Consider the following 10701-nt stretch of genomic DNA (forward strand, 5'->3'; position numbering starts at 1 on the left):
ACATCTTCTTTTGTCTTTAGCTGAAGAAAGTATTTAAGGTGGTGGCTTTGACCATTTTGGCCAGTTACTCAGTTTTCCTGGGTTTCTCCCATGTACACACATTATTAAACTTGTTTTATTTTCTCCTGTTATTCTACCTCATGTCAATTTAATTCTTAGACCAGCCAGAAGAATCTAGAAGGTACAGAAAAATTTCTTCCACCCCTATAACTCCTAACAATGATATACTTACTCCTAAAATGTTCTTATCTTCAGTTTCAAGATTTGTAAAAAGGAACAATGAATAACATATCAGATTGAGCCAAGGTAGGACTTATAGCTGAGAGTAATTATACTTATAGCTGAAGAAGATAGAGATAGAGATGTTTAGACTGAAAAATAGAATAAATCCCAAGTGGACAAATGTATACATTCCAAACCTTTAGTAATATTTCACCAGAAATATTTAAGTAGGGCAAAAACGTAATGAGGTAGAAAATTTTAATCACCATGGTATCATTTTTTTGGAAAGAACTTCAAAATCCAGTCTGATGCTCAGATTTGCAGGCACATGAATTACCTTTACTGGAACTCAGCAAGATGTTTAGACTTGCACTAACAAAATTCACAAGAGATTTCTTCATAGCAGCTATTAGCCAGTGTAATATACAACATCCCAGCAGATCTTAATAGTTATTAATAAAATGTTAAGAAGTTTATTTATCCTCATACTTTATTGTAAGCACAACCGGCATTTACATTATTAGGACAGCATTATCGCAGGAGTCAGTGTTGTGAGAGAGCAATATTTAGTAGTCCATGGCTAAACATACAGATACCACAATTCTAAAACAGAATACAGATTCTGTCTAAAATTCATTCCTGTGTCCAACTAATAAGAAGCACATACAATTTTTAAACACTTTAGACACTTATGCAACTGTAAGTACAAAAGGGTGTAATTTTAAACATCACTTGCAAAAATTCTAAAATTAATGTCAAACGGATTTAATAAGAAAACTCAGATGCACAAATTCTCAGCAACAGTCACCACTTACTTGTCAGCTGTCAATATCAGCACTTATAATTAAGAAGTATGGTTTTCATGTCATCCAAGGACATTTGAAGAGTGATCATGAGATAACCACATCCACTTGAACTCCAAAGGAAACACTCGTCAATATTTTACATAAATAGAAGATTGCTTGCTAGGGGCTCTGGTTCTAACATTTCCCATTCCCATCCTTTGCAAATGGGCAGGGTGAGTGAAGAGCTCCTAGGGTCCTGGAGGTAGGGCAAGTCTTTCTATCCCAAGATGGTTAGTTGGGGACGTTCATTGTTTGGGATGATTGGAGTATTCAAATTGGCCAGTGTGTACAGTGATAATATGTCCAGAGTTGTCAGCTTCTAGGTGATTAGTGAGTCTGAGCTGGTTGTGTGTCAAGCTGGTTCATATGGTTCATTTATTGAGTCCAATCAAGTTTTTCAGCTGTTCCTCTGAATTTCTCCTGTATTTGGATAAAAATCTGCTCTTTGGATTGGGAATGTGTCCAAGGCCAGCCCTCGCTGAGATAGGTGTGAAGATTTCCGCCATCTTCTGCTACGACCTAGATTCCCATTACCCCAGCAATGTCTCTACCCTAGGAAGGTGGAGAGTTGAAGGCTGTCTTTTCCTTTCCTTCTGGCCTCTGGAGGCCTTTGCTGAGTTAGGACTGATAGGAAGCAGCTACACCTGTCACAAATCCCTTCTATAAATATCCTGGATTAGAGTCTTCTCTGTGGCAATTGCTAGCTGCAATTAACCTCTTTGAGCTTTACTTTTCTTCATCTGTAAAACAATAGTAGTACTTAATCGTAGCTTTAGTGAGGGTTAAATAAGCTCATGCATATAAAGTGCCGCAAAAAGTAAGTACCCAAAAATGGTAGCTAGTACCTTATATAACATATACATACATATATTTTTAATACATAGTTATGTTTCCCAAGGTTCAGCTGGGCTTAGTTTCCATGGGAAAACTGGATGCTTATGAGTTTATTGCATGTGAAATTATTGAGCTCCACATCAGATTGAATCTTAAGGAATCATAGCTAAATTGTATTCAGCTGAACCTTGGGGAAACATACTTGTGGAAAGGTGTTCATTTATTTACAATGCATGTCTGCTACCCAAGGACTCCTTCCATTTTGTCAGAGTACTAGGGAAGTTGAATTAGCGAGCAGCAGATTAGATTGCTTGATACACATCATCTATATAGTATTCTTATTTTTAGAAATGTTTAACCTGGGGCTGGCCCAGTGCCGTAGTGGTTAAGTTCAGCATGCTCCACTTCAGCCACCCAGGGTTCGCGGGTTCGGATCCTGGGCGCGGATCTACACCACTCATCAAGCCATACTGTGGCAGTGACCCACATACAAAATAGAGGAAGATTGGCACAGATGTTAGCTCAGGGCCACTCTTCCTCAAGCAAAAAGAGGAAGATTGGCAACAGGTGTTAGCTCAAGGCCACTCTTCCTCAACAACAACAACAAAAAGTTTAACCTGAATCTAATCATGAGGAAGTAAGTAACCAAATCCAGACTGTGGGACATTCTCTAGACAACTGGCTTGGACTCTTCAAAAATGTCAACGTCATGAAATCAAAACAAAACAAAAAGGCAGGGGAACTCTCCTAGATGAGAGGAGACTAAAGAGACTTAAAAGGCAATGCTTGATCCTTGATTGAATCCTGTATTGAAAAACAAAACCTATAAAGGACATTTTGGGGACACTTGGAAATTTGAATACAAACTATATACTAGATAATATTCTTGTATCAATGTTAAATTTCTTGGGTGTGATAACTGTATTATGGTCATAGAAGAGAATGTCTTTATTAGGAAATACATGTCTGCAACTTAGTTTCAAATGGCTTTTTCAAAGTATATATGTGTGTTGGGCAGGCCTCGTGGCTTAGCAGTTAAGTGTGCGCGCTCCACTACTGGTGGCCGGGGTTCGGATCCCAGGCGCACACCGAGGCACTGCTTCTCCGGCCATGCTGAGGCCGTGTCCCACATACAGCAACTAGAAGGATGTGCAACTATGACGTACAACTGTCTACTGGGGCTTTGGGGCTGGGGGGAAGGAGGAGGATTGGCAATAGATGCTAACTCAGAGCCGGTCTTCCTCAGCAAAAAGAGGAGGATTAGCATGGATGTTAGCTCAGGGCTGATCTTTGTCACAAAAAAAAAAACAAAAAAACTCCAAAGTATATATGTGTGTATGTGTATATATATGTGTGTGTGACAGAGACAAAGAAAATAGAGAGAAAGCAAATATAGCAAAATGTTAAACAATTCATGAATCTAGATATTGGGTACACAGGTGTTTAATTGCTCCATTCTTTCAACCGTAGGCTTGAATTTTTTCAAAATAAAAACTTGGAAGTGAAAAGAGGTTTGCTTGGTAGCCAAGAAACTAGAGGTAGTATAGTGCTGAGAGAGAGTTCATACAGGCTTTAGGGAAGGCTGATGAATTACTTTTGTTCCATAAGGGAGTATATCTTCCAGCAACTCTTTTTGATGCCAAATTTCGTTTTTTTCTCCCCTAGACTATGCCAAATTCTTGCTATTGAAGTTCCTCCATCCTTTAAAAATTTTCCAAAATGAAAAGTTTTATTGAGTGCTCTTTTTAAAAAATCAGATCTAAATCTGTATTATTTTTAGTTTTTGAGTGGGTAATACATTCACATGGTCCAAAATTTAAAAAGTACCAAAAGGAAAGTAAATAGTTTCTCTTTGAATGCCTTCAGCCTCTAGAAGTCCAATGTGCTACACATTGCGCTGCAGAGCCACCTAAAAAGTTTCTCTTTTACTCTGCCCCCAGACACTCAATTTCCCTTCTTGGAGACCACCAATGTTACCAGTTTTTTATCCATCCTTCCAAATATCCTATGTATGAAAGCAAACATGTATGCGAGTAGGTAGGAGTGTGTAAATATATATTTCTTCTCTCCCTCTTTTTTACACAAATAATAGCACATCAGTATACACTATTCTTCATTTTGCCTTTTTTGCTCAAACTACATATCTTGAGAGGTTCAGATCAGTACAAAAGAACTTACAGTATATGTTTTTTGTTTTACTTGAATAGTGTTACTGAGCCCTAAGGGACCAGTAACCTGCCAGCAGGTCCTTTTGCCCAGAGCCACTGGCGCCAATAGAATGAGACCAGGTTGGGAATAGCAGAGCAGAAACTTTATTCATTGATCAACGAATGGAGGAAGCCGAGCTTGAGGTCTAAAACACCTTCCCCACCCTGCCAAGGGAAGGGAGCAGGGTTCTTATGGGATGTGAAGAGGGAGGGGTCTCTGAGTCATCCCTTGGGGCAGGGGCATTTGGGGCATGCACAGATCTTCCATTCTTGTACACGGTACCTTTTGCACACGTTTCCTTTTGTACACAGCACCCCATGACAATCTTGGACCTTTCTGACTTTGACTGGTTCTGCCGTGTGGCCATCTGGCAATGTTCTGCCTTGGTTCATATAAGCAAGCACAACTTAAAAACAAAGCATTAGACATGGAAAATGTTTTAGGGACTTCCCTGAGTAACAATAGCAGTCCATTGGATGGATGTATCATACCTCTATTGATAGACATGTAGGTCGTTTATTACGTTTTGCTACTGCAAACAATGCCAAAATTTTTCCTATGTATATCTGTAGGATAGCTTCCTAGAAATGGAGTTAAGTCAAAGACTAGTTACTTTTGTAGTTTTAATAGATATCACCAAATTGCCCTCCAAAATATTCTATCAATTCTATGAGCAATGAGTGCCTGATTTCCCAAACTTACTAATACAGTACATTCCAAACTTTTTGATGGTATCTCAATACAGTTTTAATTTGCATTTCTCTCAATATGTGTGAGGTTAAGCTTCTTTACATACACTTTAGAGCAATTTTTATCTCCTTTTCTGTGTACTATCTGTTGATAACCTTTGCCCACTTTTCCGAGTTATTTGTCTTTCTAATTGGCTTGTAGGACATCTTTAAATATAAGGGAAAACAACTTTTTGCTATCTAGGTTGCCAAATTTCCCCCCAGTTTGTTTTTTTATTTGACTTTATTTATGAGGAGTTTTGCCATTTAGAATTTTAAAGATATATAGTCAAATGTATCAATATTTTCTTTTATAGCTTTTAGGGTTTGTGGCATATCTAGATTTTCCCCACTGTAAGATCCATGGTTTCTCTCAGAACTTTTATGGCTTAATACTTTATTTACATTTATATCTTTGATCCACTTGGAAATTTACGCTAACATACAGTATGAGATAAGTATCTAAATTATTTTTTTCCAGATGGCTATGTAGTTATCCCAGCACCATTTAGTAAACAGCCTATTTTTTCTCACTCATTTGGAATGCCTCTTTTATCATACACTAAATTTCTCTCTGTTTTCGTATCTATATCTGAGTGTGGTAAGCAGAATAATAGCCCCTGAAAGATGTCCACATTCTAATTCCTGAAACCTGTGAATGTTACCTTACATGGCAATAGGGACTTTGCAGATGTTTTGAAAGATCTGGACACTGAGAGACTATCCTGGATCAGCTGGGTGGGTCCAATGTAATCATAAGGGTCCTTATAAGAGGGAGGCAGAATGTCAGAGTCAGAGAAGGAGATGTGATGATGGAAGCAGAGGTCAGAGTGATTGTTGGCTTTGAAGATGGAACCAAAGAATGCAGATGCCTCTATTTTTATTTTTTGCTGAGGAAGATTCGCCCTGAGCTAACATCCATTGTCAATCTTCCTCTTTTTTTTTTCCTTGAGGAAGATCAGCCCTGAGCTAACATCTGTGCCCATCTTCCCCCACTTTGTATGTGGGATGCCTCCACAGCATGGCTGATGAGTGGAGTAGGTCCGTGCCCAGGATCTGAACATGTGAACCCAGGCCACCAAAGCAGAGCATGCAGAACTTGAACTACTCAGCCATGGGGCCAGCCCCTGCTGATGTCTCTAGAAACTGGAAAAGGCAAGGAAACAGATTCTCTCCTAGGACCTCTAGAGGGAACATAATTCTGCCAACACCTTGATTTTAGGCCAGTGAAACCCATTTTGGAATTCTGACATCCAGAACTGTAAGATACTACATTTTTGTTGCTTTAAGCCACTAAATTTGTGGTAATTTGTTACAGTAGCAATAGGAAACTTAGACAGTGGGATAACTATTCTGTTCCATTGACCCATCATTTTTGTACAAGTACTTTTTAATTATTGTGGTTTTATAATATGTTTTAATATTTGGCTGGTTCAGGCTCTATTATATCAGGATTTTCCTGGCTCTTCTTGCTTTTTATTTTACCATATAAAGGTGAGAACTAGTTTGTTCAATTCCAAAAAAAAAATCTTGTTGACATTTTACTGAGATCATGTTATACTAGATTTAAAGATAACTAACGGAGAACTGATATGTTTAAGATGCTGACTCTTCCAAAACAAGTAGATAGGATGCTTTTCTGTTTTGTTTCCTTCTTTTCTTTATTTATTTGGTGAGGAAGATTAGCCCTGAGCTAAAATCTGTTGCCAATCCTCCTCTTTTTGCTGAGGAAGATTGGCCCTGGGCTAACATCCGTGGCCATCTTCCTCTACTTTACATGTGGGAGGCCTGACACAGCATGGCTTGGTAAGCGCTGCATAGGTCCGCACCTGGGATCCAAACCAGCGAACCCGAGGCCATCAAAGCGGAGTGCGCCAACTTAACCACTACACCACCAGGCCAGCCCCTTGTGTCCTTCTTTAATATCTCAAAGTTTCCTTCTCACAGGATGTGCACTTTCCTTGTAAGTTTATTCCAAGGCATTTAATATTTTTGTTACCATTTTAAATTATCATCATAAAGTCAAAACAAATTCATACCAAAAATTCAAACAATACATAAAGAATATAGATGAGGTGCTGGCCCAGTGGCCAAGTGGTTAAGTTCACGTGTTCTGCTTCGGTGGCCCAGGGTTTGCCAGTTCGGATCCTGGGCGAGGAACTACTCACCACTCATCAAACCATGCTGAGGCGGCACCCCACATAGAAGAGCTACAACTCTACAACTATGATACACAACTACATACTGGGGCTTTGGGGAGAAAAAAGGAAAAAAGAGGAAGATTGGCAACAGATGTTAGCGCAGGGCCAATCTTCCTCAAAAAAATTAAATTAAAAAAAACTGATACAGATAAAGGCAAAGTCATCCAAAATCTTACGAGTGAGCATCCTTCCACAAACTAGGTTCTCTTAGGCATAAAGAAGGGCAATGACTGTTGGGTAGGCAACCAACAGTGATTGCCACAAAGCCCATTGGGATTTCTATTGGGAATTCTCTGATTTTGGAGAATTTTCAACTTTATAATGTTGAGCCTCCTCTGGGAACACAGTTTCAGAGATTTCTCCATATAGGTCCTGAACATTTCTTTCTTTCTTTTTTTTTTTTTTTTTTGTGAGGAAGATCAGCCCTGAGCTAACATCCATGCCAATCTTCCTCTTTTTGCTGAGGAAGACCGGCCCTGAGCTAACATCTATTGCCCATCCTCCTCATTTTTTTTCCCTTTTTCTCCCCAAAGCCCTAGTAGATAGTTGTATGTCATGGTTGCACATCATTCTAGTTGCTGTATGTGGGACGCTGCCTCAGCATGGCCGGACAAGTGGCACACTGGTGCGCGCCCAGGATCCGAACCCGGGCCGCCAGTAGCGGAGCGTGTGCACTTAACCACTAAGCCGTGGGGCCAGCCCCTGAACATTTCCAAAAGTTTATTCGTAGAAATGGTTTTTGTTACTACTGTGAATGGGATCTTTTTTTCCCTACATTGTCTAATTAGTTATTGTCAGCAGTTAATAAAGCTCTGATCTTTTTGTATTTTGTAATTAGTTACACTAATGTATTCTCTTATTGTCCTTTAAACTATCCAGGTATATAATCATATCTGTAAATTTTTTCCAACATTTACATCTTTTATTATTTTTTATTACTTCATTCTCTTATTATTATACTTAGTGGCACTTCCTGAAAAATAGTAAATAACAGAGGCAATAGACAATTTTGTTCTTGATTTTAATGAAAATGTTTCTAACATGTCACGGTAAGCAGATGACAGCAGCTTGTTTGGGACATCTATTTTTTTCTTGATCCTGTTAGGGAAACATCTAATTCCTTTTTAACTTTTTTGCCCTCTTCAGGAATTTATGTTGAATTTTATTGAATGCATTTTCAATATGATGAAATTAACCACACGGTTTTTCTTCTTGACCTATTAATATGGTCAATTATAATAACAGACTTCCTAATATTTTTTTTTAAAGATTTTTATTTATTTATTTTTTCCCCCCAAAGCCCCAGTAGATAGTTGCATGTCATAGTTGCACATCCTTCTAGTTGCTGTATGTGCTGCACTCGGCCTCGGCACGGCCAGAGAAGCGGTGCCTTGGTGCGTGCCCGGGATCCCAACCCCGGCGGCCAGCAGCGGAGCATGCGCACTTAACCGCTAAGTCACGGGGCCGGCCCCAGACTTCCTAATATTGAATCATCCTTGCACTACTCAAATGGATCACTTGGATGTGACACTGGCTTTCCCTTTCTGTGCTCCAGGCTGACTATGCCAATGAGATTATATATATATATACACATATATATATACATATTTTTTTTTTTTGAGGAATATTCGCCCTGAGCTAACATCTGTTGCCAATCTTCCTCTTTTTCTTTTTTCTCTCCAAAGCCCCAGTACCTAGTTGTATATCCTAGTTGTAGGTCCTTCTAGTTCTGTGTGGGACACTGCCTCGGCATGGCTTGATGAGCAGTGAGTAGGTCCGTGCCCAGGATCGGAACTGGTGAATCCCGGGCTGCTGAGGCAGAACGCGCAAACTTAACCACTAGGGCCCAGAGATTATTATTTTTCTTGAGACAAAAGATTACGTTTCTGCTGATTAAGTTTTGATCTTATTAGAGGTTGTCTCCTTGAGATTTCAGATAGATCACTTAGATTATAATTTAGGATATATCCAAAACTTATCAGTTACACATTTATCAACATTTTCATGGATTGCTAATTTTACTGTCAGCAAAAAATCTAGTTTGTCTTATTTTCAGTTCTTAGCGGGTTATTGGAGGAAAGGAACAGAAAACTACTCAAATTGGTTTAAGTAGAAAAAAATGGAAGGGAGATTTATTGGAATGTAGAGGTATCTCACAGACTTCAAGAGCAGTAAGTGCTGCCAGGCCTCTGAGAAACTGGAAAGGAGATCTGGAAAGCAGTCAGAATTTAAAACTGTTTCTCTCTGTCTCAGACTCTCTCCCAATTTTTCAGTCTCTCAATTTCTTAATCTTTCTGCAGATGGGACTTCTCTGGTTTGACATCTACACAGACACATAAATTTCATTAAAAGGAAAGGTCAAAGTCATACAACATCACTCAGCCAAGAGGAGCTGTGGGTTTGCAGATGCTCTCAGGAGGAGGGTGTGTGAAGAACGGGATGTAAATGTGGGTATCTTTGGTATGGAAAGCAATTCACTATTATCCCCAGGTACTATATGTAATCACTAAGTTAGGGTGATTCTACCTCCAGAATGCTTTTTGAACTTGTTCTTTCTGGCATTGCTCTAATTCAAGCCTTCATCTCTTGCCTGAAATATTGCCAAGAGCTTCCTGACAGTTTTTGCTGTCTTGACTCTCACTCTCCCGAAATCTATCCTTCATTGCCACGTGATAATGGTGTGAGGATTAAATAAAAACTTTATGAACTTTGAAGCACTCCACAAATATAAAGTATTGGTGGAGAAAAAAGTAGATCTAACCACATGACTCGTCTGCTTAAAAATTTTCAATGATTTCCCCATTACCTAAATAAAGACAAAGCTCCATACTTGGTCTTAAGCCTCTTCATAGCCTGAACTAAACGTAACTTTCCAGTCTCAGCACCTCTTACGACACTTTTCCTCCCTCATCAGACAATACTATTCCTTGACCATGTCGTTAATGTCCATGCCCACACTGCTCTGTTTATGTCTTCTCTCTCTTCCTCGCCTGGGAAACCCTATTGACTCTTTAAAATCGGAATCACAGGTCAAACTTTCTAGTAAACCATAAGGTTTACCCTCTCACAATCAATGCCTCTTTCCTCTGGAGTCCTGCAAATCTTCAGTAATGTACCACAGCTTGACTAATACTTCAGCCATTTCTTTCTTCCCTCCACTAGCTCTATTTCCCAGTTTAATCCATCTGCTCGAGTGTCCTCAGCTCCACCGCCTGCAGGGGCCTGGAAAGCGCCCGGCTCTGACAATTTGACTGAACCGGAGGCTCACAGCTATCTGAAGTGCCAAAAGCTCACGTTTAGAAACTTCAGAAGCAAATCAACAACAGCTCTCCAGAGCCACGCTATTTCCCAGGAGGGCTAAGGAACTACAGTCGCGGCGTCCGCCGGCGGTGCATACTGGGAGATGTAATCTCGGGCCAACCCCACTACCTCTTGGGAGTTGTAGTCCTCGATCTGGTAAGGAGAAGAAAGCTGCAACTCCCAAATTTTGAATTAGCCCTTAGGAGGAAAAGGAAGAGGGCAATCCATAATACCATGCAAGGTCAAGTTCCGTTGACCCATCTCTTAAGCTCGCGAGCAGTGGCTGAAGGGGCTAGAAGGCGGATCCGAGAAGGCCGGGGAGACGTTACGTTGACGCGGGCGTGACCCTGCCAGAGGTTTGGC

This window comes from Diceros bicornis, chromosome 5 (assembly GCF_020826845.1).
Source record: "Diceros bicornis minor isolate mBicDic1 chromosome 5, mDicBic1.mat.cur, whole genome shotgun sequence".
NCBI classification, from domain to species: Eukaryota; Metazoa; Chordata; class Mammalia; order Perissodactyla; family Rhinocerotidae; genus Diceros; species Diceros bicornis.